The following is a 12,199-nucleotide window of genomic DNA, read 5'->3' as shown; positions in this document are numbered from 1 at the left end:
GGCTGGTTCGTCTAGTTTTTTATCCTATTAAATAAATAAGTTTCGAGCTTTTATTGCCAGGATGGAACCATCCCATTTTGCGTGAATTTCTCAAAACCTTTATCATGCTCGGGGAAACGGAATCCTAAACAGAGAGGAAAATCTGGCAGGAACGGGTTTTTTTGCCCTCGTTCCGTTTTCCCACAAACGAAATCCGTGAATACACTTTCGGCACTACAACTGCCACAATTGCCACATCCGCCAGGATTTGTTGATTCACCGGAAACGAAACGAAAGGACCGGCTCAACTTTTTGAGCAAATACTATAAAACCGGTAGTTTTATCCGGTCCCGGGGATTTTCCGCTGTATGAGAAACGAACCGATCAGGTCCTCCTAGCTGGTGGTTAGCTGGCAATTATGAAAGGAAATTTAGTCGGATTCTGGAACTGCCGTGTGAGAAAGTCGACGAATGTGAGACGACGTTTGAAAAAGACAGTCGGACACACATGGGTTCAGGGTCGGTGAGCCTGATTTTGAGCTAGAAGGATTGTAAAGCGAGGTCTTATTTTTAATTTTATATTATTTTTTTTAACCAAACAAATCACTGAACTTTAGACGAGTTTAATCACACATTAGAAGCAGTTACCTTAAAGCTGAACAGCTTTTTCAAATAAAGCGCTGATGGTGTGGTTCGGTGTAAGTTGGTGATACAGAAGGAAATTTCGTTCCCAAATAGTGTGAGTTTATTTTTCGACCGTCGTTGATTAAAATAAAGTTAACAATTAGGTGAAAGAGAAAATTTTAATTATACCCATCACGAGCAACGCAAATATGTGACCAAAACTTGTTTCCGCCCAAGAAAACCGCAAAAGGTTTATCCAGGAACCAAGCGAAGTAAAGCGTTGGCTGAATCTGCCATTTAATGACAGCTGGGACAATGCAAACATTGTGCCTCGAATTTTGGGAGGCTTTATTTGGATTGCTGATAGCTGTTTAAGCATGATTGAGAGAAATAACAGGATAAATTAAGGTGTTTGACTGATATGTACATTAGACTGAGCCCGATCGCGTTCTTTTTTTGTTTTTTTTTTAAATTTCTCAAACCCTGGTTATGGTCCAAAACTCATCCATGATTTTATGCAGAATTTTTATGTAACATTTGCCGTCAACTGGGGCAACATGCAACAATTTGCAAATTCAATGGCTTTTAAAAAACGTATGTTCACAGTTAATCCTACCTGTTATGCATCAACAGTTTTAAGGAAGATGGTGCATCAAATTGGCGTAGTTAGGAAAATTATTGGTTTCTTTAGTTATTTTTAATTTTCAAAAATCATGCGATTTTCACCCTCCTTAGAAAATGGGGTTACTTGCAACAAACTTTGTTTTAATGAAAAATGTTATGAACAAAGATGAAAATTAATAGTTTTAAATATACTTGCGATGCCTTAAAGACCATTACGCAAGAAAACACTAATTGTAGTAATTTTTGGCCTGTAAAAACAAATTTTCACATTTTTTTTCTGAAAATAATGATGCTGCATACATTAAGGGGTTAAATAATACAACGACAAATTTTACAATCTGAAATCATAAAAATAAATGATTGAATGAATGAAATTCCAATGTTTACTAACGCGTGATGCAAAATATGCATATTCCAGTACATTGAAACAAGATTTACAAGGTGTTTTTTTTAATTTTGTTGCATTTTACCCCAGACACTTAACTGAATTATAAAAATATTTATTTAAACAAATTGAGTGATTGTTCTAAAAATATGTTTACACCAACAGTGTTGGTTAAGCATGAGGAAACCAGTTAAAAGTTTGTAGGTAATATTATCAAACCAATTTGTCATACTGGGTAAAGTTTTTTACAGCATCGGAATATATTAAAATTTGTACATTTATTGCTCGATTTTTCAAATTCTACATTAAAATTAAAAACTTCAAAAAAAACTAGCTTAAGGTGCTAGAAATTATGGCATCATCATTTTGTTATCATTAAAAGATAACTTTATTACAATTAATTCAATTAAAAAATGGGTTCAGTATGGTGTTATATAAATGTTGCATCTAACCGCATTGTTGCATGATGCCTCGTTTGACGGTACATGAGTAAATTTGAACTTTTAGGTTTGTAAATATGGGAAAATTGAATATTCTGTGCTGAAAAATCAACATCTTTTTTGTTTCTTCTGTGGAACCGAGCCTGCTGGTGGTTTTTGTGCCAATTTATGAATTCACTAAAGGAAATTTTCCACAGAAAATCGTTGTCGAAGATCTGAACTTCGTGTCTTATTAGGCGAAAAAGTTATTAGCGGTTGACCCGGGGTATGTATTTTCGCATTGATAAACAATAAATTCAATTGACATCATTGCTGGACCCTCGGGGTTATTATTAACCAATGATTTTTCCGGTAAGTCATCGATAAATTGTTCATATTGATGTTTCTTATTCTGAATAAGAAATAACCTTGAAAATTAATTTTAAGCATTCTAGTTTACAAATTTGAAAGCAATATTTTCGAATAACCAAAAAACAAAAATGAATTTGACCTTCCCACGCCGTTCGGGTCAATATGACCCGTATCGAACTTCGACGAACTTCAAAATCGTCAGAACTCTTTTGAAAACAAATAATCTGTAGAAAAAGCAACTTCCGTTGCCCGCCGGAAGTGCCCCTGGCATGCCGAATAACAAACTTACACAATTGCATTTCGGGTCAATATGACCTGAGAGTTAGCGCGCTTTCTCCTGATGACATATGGTAAACGGTTTTAATGATTTTATATTTATTGTATATGTATTCACCGCAGTTTCTGGCTAAGTATGTATGTGTTCACATGCATGCTTTAGATCAGTGGTTTTAAAACTCTTTCTCACCCACCGCCCTTTTTTGCAAAATAATCGAGCTCAACGCCCCCCTGGGCAAATTTTTGAATAATCTAAAAAAAAAATTTCAATTGTTGAAAAACTATTTATGTTGTTGTAAAATTAAACTCAAAATTCATTCAAATTTATATGAGGCCATAAGAGTCAAAGGGGAGGGGTATTCTAAGAATACATATCGGAATCCAGCTTGTTGCCGTCGGAGTGTAGCGTCGATTTTCCCCTGTTTCCTGTTCAGAATCACTTTGCAGAGTACTTTTTGAGGGTTGTACAGATCAACGTTATGCCTCGCCAGTTACCGCTCTCAGTCAGGTCTCCTTTCTTCGGGACCTTAACAAGGATACTTTGCACCCAGTTGCCCGGGAATGTTGAAATATCCCAGCTGTCAGCGAAAAGACGGTGCAACATTTGTGGGGTCGGCTTTCAGCATTTTAGTAGGGATGCAATCGATCCCAGGTGCTTTGTTGGATTTCATGTCTTTGATTGCCGCCTCTATTTTAGCCAGCGAGGGGGCTTCCGAGCTGACGCCATTAATTCGACTTACTGTTGGCGCATCGAGCTGCGGGTTCTGTTGGCCATCGCTATTCGTGACTCGGAAGAGTTGTTCTACACTCAGAGGAAATCTTATTATAAATTTCATAAGATACATCTTATGAACCACTTTTTTGCGTCCAAACTAATTTTTCATAAGAGTCTTATGAAATTCTTTCAATATTCATACGAAGTTCTTATGAAAAATAGAAGCAGCGGCATTGTGAAAAAATAATGAACACATTCATTCCATCAGTCATTTTCTCGTCGTTGTACCAAGCACTAACCAGTTGTGGAGCCATCAGTTTTTGTCAAAGATGAATGTGATTTTGTTATTCTACATGGTAAGTTTTCTTTTTTCGTGAACGTTAGAATTATTTGTTAACGTAAACACATATTTTTATGTTTACTTTTCAGCATGTTGACCGGCGAAAAGAATAAGTTCAATGGACCGGATGCGGCAGAATGACTGTTGGAACCGTGCCTTGATGTGCTGCTTAAGGTGATCATGATGTTATTGTAAACAAACAACAAATTACCCAGAAAATAAACTGATCCTTTTTAACATCAATTATCTTGATATTTTCTCTTCAAACGTAAAATTTTCTGTTTCCATAAGACCCTCTTATGAAAAGCAACAACCTCTCATTGAAGCAGGTGTTCATCTGAAGAATTCATTCGCTTCATAAGACAATCTTATGAATTTCATAGATTTTTCTTATGGCGCCACTTCATAAGAGAATCTTATGGTATATATAATAGTATTTTTCTGAGTGTAAGTGCTCAGTACATCGTTTTAGCTGATCTTTTCGATCGGTCAACAACTGACCTGCTCGGGCTTTCAGCGGCTTTCTAGAATTAGTCATTGCACCACTGAGGCGGCGAGAAATATCATAAAGAGATCGGATAGCTGATGGGGAGAATGCGGATGCTTGATTCTTGTGGATACTTGATTCCTCCGATATATCTTGAAACAGGAATGTCTTACAAATATCAAATGTTCTACAAAAATGTGCCAAATAGAACAAAGCAATAATGTTGAGAGCGTATGTATCATCGGTTTTGCCGTTTTCGCTGCCTCAAAGCAATCTTTGCGTCCGGGTAAAGCGTTGAGCGAGAGGAGGTTGTTCAATTCGTACTCAACAAAATACAATCACTGTTAAAAGGAATTAAATAACGGTATTTATTTAAAAACTAGAACATTGCGCCCTAAAGTATGCAATGAATCTCTTTGTCTGATGTATGTTGGTTATCCACCATGGGTGCACGGATTCACAGCAGTTGCTGTCTATGTGCTCACATGCATTCTTAGATTATTAAGTTCGACAAATCTCCAATGCAACACGTACAACATCAGGTATCAGAAAAGGGTTAGGCTTAAAAGCGGCACGTTATCCAAACAAACGAGAAAATTGTACCTAGCCGTTTTTTTGCAGATTTCATCATATACCTGAGAAATCTGGAAACATATAATAAAGATAAGAAAATAAATTCAATGTATTAAACATGGCATGTAGCCTATCCGCATGAGAATTCTTGACAAAATATGGCACAAAGCCTATCCACATAGGGATTTTTAAGCGTTAAAGTCCAAATGGGGTAAAGAGTGACAAAATTTTACTTTAGTTTTGTTGAAAACGCAGGTTTTAGTGGTGGAATAGAGTTATCTTTATTCAGTTTCGTCAGTGAGCGATTAATAAGTGATAGCTAATTGTCACGTTCCTTATATTCCCTAACCGGAAAAGTACTCATTTCTCAATGAGTATTTTGATATTCTTACCCAGAATACCTGGCAACACTGTTGTGTCACCACAAAACCAATTCGAGTATTCTCGCCTAACCGTGTGATGATGTAAACATTTGTACCGCGTTTATCACGTTTATCATCATCACCTGTCATCAGCAATCATTGATCTTTTGTTCTCGATTGCGATTTAGAAATAGCAAGAGGAACCAAAACAAACAATGTTTAGATAACGAATAGTACTCTCTTCAAAGAAACAAGAAGTTTCACTGAGATCCTATATGTGTGTGTTCGTTTAAAAAAAAGGCACTGAACACTTGTGATAATAGCGATGTAATTTATGTAGGTAGACCAATTTTTTATAATATTTCAACTTAGCCAATCTTAACAGATTGCCAAAAAAATAAAGAAAATTCCATTGGGCTGTAAGCGATGTGTAGGGGAGAGTGGGGATACTTGATACCTTTTTCTTATTTTCACCATATCTTTTTGGAAAAATTTAACAACTCGCACTCTTTTACATTTTCTGACAGCGTGTAACTTCAAGTTTCTATGCTCCTAAAATTAGAACGATACTTGAACTCGTAGATGAACTAGAAGCATTTTCGTGGGAGTAAAAAAATTGCGATATTTTTGAAGTTAGGGGAGACTTGGTCCTTTATTCAGGAAGCCCTAATCCATGGGAAAAAATCAAACAAAACCCCAAGATAGAATGTTAATTGACTATTTTGGTCATGTTTGTTCTCATTTCACAATCTATAATTGTCAGAAAAAATTCTATAGCTTATTCTCAACCCTTATGACATTGCATAATTACGGGCGCAATTTTTTATAAACAAGAGAAAATCAATTATTTTAGCCCTTTTCTTCAGATAAGTGATGGATGAATATAAGCTATTGGATAAATATTAGCAATGACCACGATCCATTGAGAAGAAGAATATACCGGGATCATTTGTACCCATATATTAGGGATTAATTATACCCAAAATCAACATTTTTGAAACTTTTTTTTGAAAAAAGTTTGGAGTTTTCCATCGCTTTGAAAATATTGTATTTTGAAGTTCATTTTACACTCGAAAGATTGATGTATTGGAATAAATATTTTTGTTATCATATTTCCATCTTAGGAACATTTTGAAATGACGAAAAGAGATCTTCAAGTCAAGTTTGTGAAATTTTTCAAACAAAGTTCAATAACTCATAAACTTATTTTGTTAAAATTTTTTGAGCTTCTACCATTGCTGTTTTGTTCCATTTGGCACATTTTTCTAGAACATTTGATCTTTGTACGACATTGCAGTTTGGAGATATAGCTAAGGAACAAGTATCCCCAGGGATCAAGTATCCTCATTCTCCCCTACATAGAAGAGATTTACTTTTTAGAATCACATGTGTAGAGATTTTATTGAAAGAATTACCAAGAAAGCAAAAAGATTTGTTAAATAATAGATCATTTTTCAAATTGGCAAAACAAGAAAATAAATATGGTAGAATACAGATTGTGCAAATGCATGTATGGCAATACGCACTATTGGCATATCCTCACCGAGAGATAATAGTAAAAAAGTTCAAAAATATCAGCAAGAATTCAAAACCGATTCAGATTCAAAACATTGGTTTATACAATTCCGAACTGAAAACAATTCTGAAATCAGCATGTTATAATTGATCCTATAGACAGAAATATGAGATTAACGGATCTGGGAAGTACTGTCAACATGCAACACTTCAATGACTTCTCATATCTTAATGCTTATAGATAATCATACCTCTTGTACATCAAAAGTTTTAAGGTTGATGGGACACCAAACTGACGTAGCCAGAAAAATTATTGGTTTTACTATTTATTTTTAAATTTACAAAATCATGCGATTTTCACCCTGCTAAAAAAGAGGGGTAAGTTGCAACAAACTCTGTAATTAATGAAAAATCAAATGAAAACGTTTGAAAATGTATAGCTTTTGAAACATTTGTGATGTCATAACGCATAAAGCACCAATTGCAGTAATTTTTGGTTTTGTACGAATTAAATTTTAAATTTTTCCTGTCAAAAATGGTTTTAAGGAAAAATTGTTAATCTGCTGCATACATTTAGGGGTAAAAAAACTACAAAATATTCTACTAGCTAAAATCATGAAAATAAATTTTAGGATGGATGAAATTTTAATGTTAACAAACGCATAATGCAAAACAATCATATCCCAGCATATGGAAACGCGAATTATGAGATTTAGTTCTAATTTGCATTTTGTTGCATTTCGCCCCAGACTGCTAACTGAATTATAAAAATATTTATTTAAAAGAAAATTGGTGATTGTCCGAAAAATATTTATACACCAACAGTGTTGATATAGGGAATGCAATATAAATTTTGTAGGTGATGTCATTAAGCCAATCCGTCATACAAGCTAAAGTTTTTTAAGGCATCGAAAAATGTAAAAATTTGTACATCTATTGCTCGATTTTTTAACTTTTTTAATAACAATCAAAAAATTTTAAAAACTCTTTCACGATGTTTAAAAATATGTCATCATCGATTTGTTATCATTCAATGATAACTTTATTACAGTATATTGAAATAAAAATTGAATGAGTGTTGTGGTATACAAATGTTGCATCTAACCCTGCTTTTGCATGATGCCCCATTTGACGGTACTGGATAAGTCGCCTCGTACGGCGTGGACCAGTATCCTAGTGGCAGTATTCTAGCCGCTGCCACACAGCATTCTTAGATTATTAAGTTCGACAAATCTCCAATGCAACACGTTCAACATACCCGGACCCCATGGCTTCGTATGAACTGTTATAGAGTGAATGTATTGCGTGTGTTGTTGTAGGTATATTTTTGGAAGAACGGACATTAATATAAATAACTTTAATATAAATTTTTAAATTACTACTACGGAGTACATTCATTTTTTTCAAAAATCTGTCTAATTCAAGCTTATTTCAAACATCATTCTGTCTTCTCAGAACTAAAAACAAATCCTGAACAATCAGTAAGGCCTGGCAAATTTGATCGAGAGTATCTTTCTCGGAAGACAGACCCTTATCAGACTCGATCCTTTGGAAGTTGCCTTTCTTTGGTTTTTCGGCTTCAGCAGATTTTGACCTCTGCTTTGACTCGATGACTCAGAACTTGCAATCCTCAAGTTGATATACTCTTCTCTTGAGAGTACTTCTTGTAAGATAATTTTTATTTTTTTTATGAGAATTCGACTGACATGGTCTTTATGTTTACTTGAATTTGGACTCCAATTTTATCTTATAGTGCCATTGAAATAAGACCCGGAAGAACTCTCACTCACTATTGACGCTTCTATTTCGCGCTATTTGCTCCCGACCAGAATGGGCAGACAAAATACGAAACCTTTTTGTTGGCTGGGGGATGATGGGGGTGAATATGAAAGGTTTATAGTTTCCTTCTCTCCGCCGCCGCCAGTTTGCTATTGTAAGGACTTTCTGATCCTCAACGCGCCGCCACCAGCCAGAATCAACAACAACAGCATCCAGCAGCAGCAGCAGTCAATGTGTCAGCCCTCGGGTAACAAAAGTGTCAAAGCAGATTCGTTACGCGTCATTGGAAACCGTCTCTCGCTTTCGCCCATACATGGTTACAATTCTGCTTCAGAAAACTTCCGATTCTTCAAAGGAACAGAAACAGTTTTCCCAGTAGTCAGCTACCAGGGGACTTTTGATGTGAAAATATTAAAGTTATGGGAACGGAAATGGTGAAAAGGAATGGGGGTTGGAGGACGCGAGAGGGAGAACCAGTCACCGGTTGGTGTTTGTGTATATCTCAGAACTCGCTACAAAATGTCCCACTTTGGTTCAAAAGGTTGCCTGTCTTCGTATATCTGGAGATGGATCGGGGAGCCTGGAGTAAGTAGCAAAAAAAGCTCCCACTCCTAAACCGGGACAATATCACAAAACATGGTTCCCAAGAATGGGTGGGCAAACGAGCATAAAAAGAGTTGACCCCATCAATTGGTTAAGTAGGGAGGTGGACGAATGACGCTGGCTGGTCGGGTCGAGTTGAAACTTTTCTAGCCAGTTGTCAGCTAGCTACCCCGGAAAAGAGCTTTCGCTTCTTTGATTTTACTAAGTAAACTAACTTTATGCTTCGAGCAGATGGGACCCGAGATGAAAGACATAGACGAAGTACCTACTAGCTAGAGGAGCAAATCCCAACGGAAGTCAAATAATAGTTGTCAGCTTGACTGTGCGATTGGTGGTTTTTACGATCCGTTGATGGATGCTCTCAGTAATGGAGCCGAATTTATTTAACGACAATTGACGATTGTTAACGTTTTTCATTTTCTAATGCAGATGAATATCAGTTGTGCTGTTTCTCTTCTTCAAAGATAAATATTAACCTAACTGTGATTAACCTTCCCATGCCGTTCGCAAAATATCCGTTACGGGGAAATTTGAGTTGTAGTTTGATTTCTTTCTCCTGGCTGTAAATGTTAACCGATTTTGATGATATTATATTCATTGTGTAGGTAATTTGTTCTTATTACTCAAAATTTCAAAATAAAGTCGATATGTATTACCAAGTTATCAGAAACTCGTTCAGAAAGTAAAAAGGCCGAAAAATCAATTTCATTTTTAATGTATTCATAACTTCTGACAGCTTTTCTGTATTTAATTGTTTCATTGATGTTTGAAATCGACAAGCATCCATCTATCCGACAGTGAATAGATATGTTGGGGTTCAATGAAAGTTTTGACCGCTATCTCAGATCTTCCGGTAGAAAAAAATCTAACTTTAAATAAACGATATCCAATTTTAGCTTTGCTTAGCTGTATTTCATTTCCCAATGAACCGATTTTCAAAACTTAAATTTCAATTTTTTGTCGTTAATTTGATCATTATTTTCATAGAACATACTTGGTCTGTCGAAATTGCAAGTTCTTCAGTATATTGGGATGATGATAAAGAGATTCTAAATGTGTGCTTCGGGTCATATTGACCCGAACGGCATGGGAAGGTTAAGAGATGAGGAAATTTTGTCACCCAATTCTTCCTTAAATCAGCTGACGGTCAAAATCTGCAGTGAAAACTCAGCGAAAAAATTTAGAAAATGTAAAGTCTTCCTTTGGGCTTATATGACACCAATTTATTCAGCTGAAGGCTTTTACAAGTTTAAGATCTTAACATTGCAACATTGGGATTTTATAAAATAGTTTACCAGTTAATAGCAGGGGAGAGTAGGGTATCATGGGCAACTTAAAAACTTATAAGAGGTTTTTTTTTATGTTTCGATTATAGTCGTTTTACCATCTTTATGGCATTCGCGACTTTATATCAACATTGCAGTTGGCGGACAGTTATTGATAAACTTATCCGATACAACTGTATTCGATGTTTACTCTTGGGCTCGAACTCGCGGACATCTGGTGAGGAGGCAGCTGACTTGCCAACTGAGCCATATCGCAATCCCACTTATTTTCATAATCTCACCCAATTTTGAGATGTAATCGAAAAATTTAACAAAGTTACAGCTAGTTTTGTAAAGAAATCTCAATTTTCCCTACTTTAACTACAAACAGCTGAATTTCTCTACTGCCCGGAAAATGTTAAAAACTCATTGAATGAAGAGTTTATTCGTTTATCTAGCTTTTGTGAAAGTTTGATAAAACAATATCAACTGTGAGAAAGATGCCCAAGTAACCATAAGCACTAAAACATAGCCCTTAAGCAACACTATAATCCCATAAAGGTACAGTTTCCGTTTGTTTTTAGCAACATTCGATTTTGGAAATATTCGATTTTGGCAACATCCGATTTTGGCACATGTGTCAAAATCGAACGGTTTTTAGAAACAACTTTACCTTTAAGTTTTCATTATAACAGGACAAATTAAATTTCAACAAACACCATAAATACGTTTTTATGTTCTGAAATGGTGATAAAACGCAACAATAAAAACAAAAGTTTTTCTTTTAAATTTATGAAGTACTCAAAAATGACAAAAACATGAAAAATTCAAAAAGTTGAGAAACAAATTCAAACAAAAGACTGAAAATGACAAAAAAACAACTAAAAATGACAACAAATGGTCGGAAATTGTCCAAATATAACGTGTTTGATCATATCAACAGTTATTTTGTAAAAATAACGGAAAATAAGTTGAGAAAAAAAAACCGTTCGATTTTGGCAACATTCGATTTTGCCAACACAAAATTTACGGGCGTGTTGCCAAAATCGAACGAGGTCTGTATAACTCTGAATTAATGCTTAGTTTGCACTATATGATATAGTGAAAATTCAATGCTAAAAAGGCGAAATAGCGGTGTAACAGGAGGTTTCTTATGGTCTGGTCTGGTGACTATGCTGGTCATTTTTTTAGAGTGTAGTTTCTTTTTAAATCCCACTTACGGCTCGAATCCAAGTGGCACCTTCCTGGGAACCATGCATGGTTCCACTGTCTTGCTCCTCGTACTTGCCTCCGAGGCGCTCGACGACTTGGCCATGCTGCTGTTGGAGTTGTTGCTGTTCTGCTGCTGAAGGTGTTGTTGTTCTGCTGTTGGTGCAGCACTTCCCAAGCCGCTGGATGTTGTTGCTGTTCGGCCACGCGCGACCTTGCCGTTGTATGTTGTTGCTGGTGTTGTTGTTGTTCTGCTGCTGGTGCAGCAATTCTCAAGTAGCCGGAGGTGTGCTTGGAATTGCACCGATAGCGATGCACGACATTGCCGAGCCGGATGTTGTTGCTGGAGTAGTTGTTGTTCTGCTGCTGATGCAGCACTTCCCACACAGCCAGAGGTTTGGCTGGCATTGCACCGATGGCGACGCGCGACATTGCCGTGCCGGATGATGTTGCTGGAGTTGTTTTTGTTCGGCTGCTGGTGATGTGAGGCGTTCCATGTTGCTTATTTCCGAGGGTCGACGTCCCACTTCTTTTGAGGGAACTGTTGATGTGCTGGCTCCGAAGTCGGCGATGATGGAGTGGCCATCTGTGCCACGATCGCCACTTCTGTTCTCCGTGGGGATGCGAAGCAAAAGCCCTGAACCTTTCTCCAGACCCGCAGGCCCAAATGTCT

This window comes from Uranotaenia lowii, chromosome 1 (assembly GCF_029784155.1).
Source record: "Uranotaenia lowii strain MFRU-FL chromosome 1, ASM2978415v1, whole genome shotgun sequence".
NCBI classification, from domain to species: Eukaryota; Metazoa; Arthropoda; class Insecta; order Diptera; family Culicidae; genus Uranotaenia; species Uranotaenia lowii.
This window is presented reverse-complemented; position numbering follows the sequence as displayed.